The sequence below is a fragment of the Diadema setosum genome, unplaced genomic scaffold (genome assembly GCF_964275005.1).
Source record: "Diadema setosum unplaced genomic scaffold, eeDiaSeto1 scaffold_34, whole genome shotgun sequence".
NCBI lineage: Eukaryota > Metazoa > Echinodermata > Echinoidea > Diadematoida > Diadematidae > Diadema > Diadema setosum.
In genome coordinates, this window is record NW_027307660.1 from 377,012 (window position 1) to 380,398 (window position 3,387).

Consider the following 3,387-nt stretch of genomic DNA (forward strand, 5'->3'; position numbering starts at 1 on the left):
AAAAAAAAACAACCTCAAATGAATTAAAAAGAGGGCAAGAACGATGTATGGATTAATTTTAGAGCTTTGATATTGCCATCGTGCTATTTTGATAGGCTTTCCCAGTTTTTAGATAGAAGATGGACAGGATATAATTTTTACCTCTTCTCTTTCCCGATTCACTAGTTACTTATTCTATTTTAGATATTCTACCCTCCTGCTTGGACGTTTTGCAGTAAGATCTGTTTGTAATTTTCTCTGTAACTATAATGTAATGCTACTGATCAAAACGTTTTATATCGCAGGGATTCACCTCAATTTGTGGCTTGTGTTATTCTCCTCCAAACAGTACATTTTTTCGTGAAATACAATAGCTGTTTTCATGGATCCATTTAATTTTTCGCAATCCCTTACGCTACCTTAATAGACGATTACGTTATTTTTTATTTTTGATTAGTAATACTAATTCAACACCCTCGCAGGTTTACTGTGGAAAGATCTGTTACACACTTTTTCTGTACTTTGTTCATTTTTTTTTTCACAAACAAACACCCATGCAAACACAATTAAAGATCCTGATCATTTCAGGGGGGGGGGGGGGCAACTAATTGGGTTACACCCTGCAAGAGATGGCAACTCTTCTTTTCCATGTCTCATATCTTCCTATGCTATTATCAGGACACCCTATACAATTTATTGGTCTATAGGTGGCGCTGTTCATCCTGTCGGTCTCGTGGGCCTTCTTTGCTCAGCGTCGGTCTCGTGAACCTCTTTTGCGTAATGTCGGTCTCGTGAGCCTTGTATGCGTAGCGTTGGTCTCGTGGACCTTTTAAGTGTAGTGTCGGTCTCGTGGGCTTTGTTTGCTTATTGTCGGTCTTATGAGCCTTTTGTGCGTTGTGTCGGTCTCGTGAGCCGTATAACTCCTGGGCTTATTTTACTTGATGTCGAACTCGTGGGCTTCATTGACTCAGTGTCGAACTCGTGGGCTGTATAACTGGTGGGCTGTATGACTTGCGAGCTGTATGACCCGTGGGCTGTATGACTTGTGAGCTGTATAACTTGTGGGCTGTATGACTCGTGGGTGTCGGTCTCGTGACGTGCACCCCGTAATAATCGTCAATATCTCTGAAATTCTCTGTTGCTCTTGAAGTAGCATCTAACATATGCAATGGAATGAGGATATCAGCTTCCTCGTTGTGACGGGTGACAACTCCCATGGTATCTTTGATGAACCCTCTGTTTCTTTTTTTTTTTCCCGTTCTGTGTCAGATGGAAGAAAACGCCATGAATTGTTAGATGAAGAGTCACTGTGGAATTACTTAGAACAGTAGAACTCATAACTTCCGATAATTGTATCGTCCAGTAATGACTCGATAATGAAAAGTCTATCAGATTGTTGTACCGGTAGAAGCGTTATAAGAAGATAGTGGTCCTCTTAAGCTTAAATGACTTTTTGATCCAATCTTACAGAATGTATTTCAATTGCAAGCGCTGAATGTCTGGGCTTTCTCATATTATCCCAGACAGGTTTTTTTTTTTTTTTTTTTTTTTTTTTTTTTAGATTCTTTCAGATACAAATTCTTAGAACAGAACATGAAAACTTCCCTTTTCATCGCTTTCTAGAATATCCTCCTTGAATGTTTCCGATATATCCTGATTGCCAAGCACCATATTCATAAGTTTCAATGCGGTGACAATTATTGTTAAGATTGCCCTCGTGCGATGGTGTTCTAAATTGTTGAGGATTTCTGATGCATCCAAAGTGCCACAGAACTGAGCTTTATTGCTCCTTTGTAGTTTTAGAATCATTGGCGGTACATCAGTAATCATCTTGGAAGTCTTGATAATTGAGGATGACCCACACAAGGGCAATCATGTAAAATCTACTCATTGGCATTCCTTGTTCATTCTGTGTTATTCCAGAAATACATCCAGCAATTATGAGCTCCCTGATTAGTTGTTTCATTTTGTGGTCAACAAACACGCTTGTGATTGGGATGCCTGGTAGGGTGACTATGGCATTTTTTGCCATTGCGAGACTTTTCCTTGTTTGTCTTTATTCTCTCGAGGCGGTATCAAGTTTTTGAAGATCACCTTTAATCGTATCAATGCTTGCTTTTGTTCAACTAACTAATAACTGGGTTTAAAAATAAATATCAACGAGGTTCCATGACAACAAATAATGCAAATCACGTGTACGCGAACCACATACCCGCTTGGATATTATGGGACGTAGGATGTAACGCTTACACACTTGCCCACACTTATGGGAAGTGGTATGGGACCCTCCCCCTCCCCCCCCCCCACCCTCCTTACGCAGTCTTTGCCCCTCAAGATGGCTTGATGACGTCATTGGAACCTCGTCTTTACAGTCTGATTTTATGACTGCCATTTTGAATTAAGAAATGGCTGTCCTTCTGCGTGACCTGAAAATGAATTCGGTCTAACTAGGACAATTTTGGCAAATTCATCTATGGCTCTTACCACAGTTACAGTATTACATGTATTATGTTTTTCTTTGGCCACCATCTTGAATTTCTAGATGGTGGCCTATCTAATGATCTACAATAGGAAACAGTTGTACTGGAACGTTAGACACCACAAGCATGTGCATTGCTGAAAATTTGATGCTCCTACAGTAATTGCAACATTTTGAATTTGAATAACTACAGGGTTTCCGTTGCATAAAACTTTTTAGCAACCTTTAAAAATTCAGGTTGGGATTTGCCCAACCTGAATTTTTTAAGGTTGCTAACCTATGAATGTAAAATCCGTTGCATAAAAACTCTGGTTGGGAGCTTCCAACCGGAATGTTGTTATTTCAACCGGAAAAAAATCCGGTTGGAGTTTTATGCAACGGGCCCCTGGTAGTACTAGGTAGTAGTATTTCTACCATTTAGATCTCGAGTCTCTTCTAAGTGTACAAGTATTAGATCTCCGTAGAAGTGAAAAAAGAAAAGAAAACATATCAGCCTACTGGGAAGACATGTATTGTGAAACGAAGCTCAGTTTTCAAGGTATATAGCGTTTCACTTATGGTTCATGTTGACGTATACACCTCCTTAGCATGATCCTGAGGGTTCGTCGTATGAGCTGTACATTGTCCTCAGCGAATGTGTAAATTCAGTTTTAATTCAAGGCAAGTAACATATTTCAAGGGTCTTTCAAACGTGTCAAGATGTTTGTATAATAATTCAGGCAAATTAGTCGCATCCATATATTGTTGATTCATTCGCAAATCTGCCGTTTGAGGAGAATACTGTTGAAATAAAAACAGTTATCAAACATTTTCAAACTTTCGTCTTTTGCCACCATTACACACATAACAGTTCAGAGATGTTATCAAATCTCTTATATAATTATTTACCAATATGCGATTGAAAACAAGTGAAGCGCTGAGAATAGGGG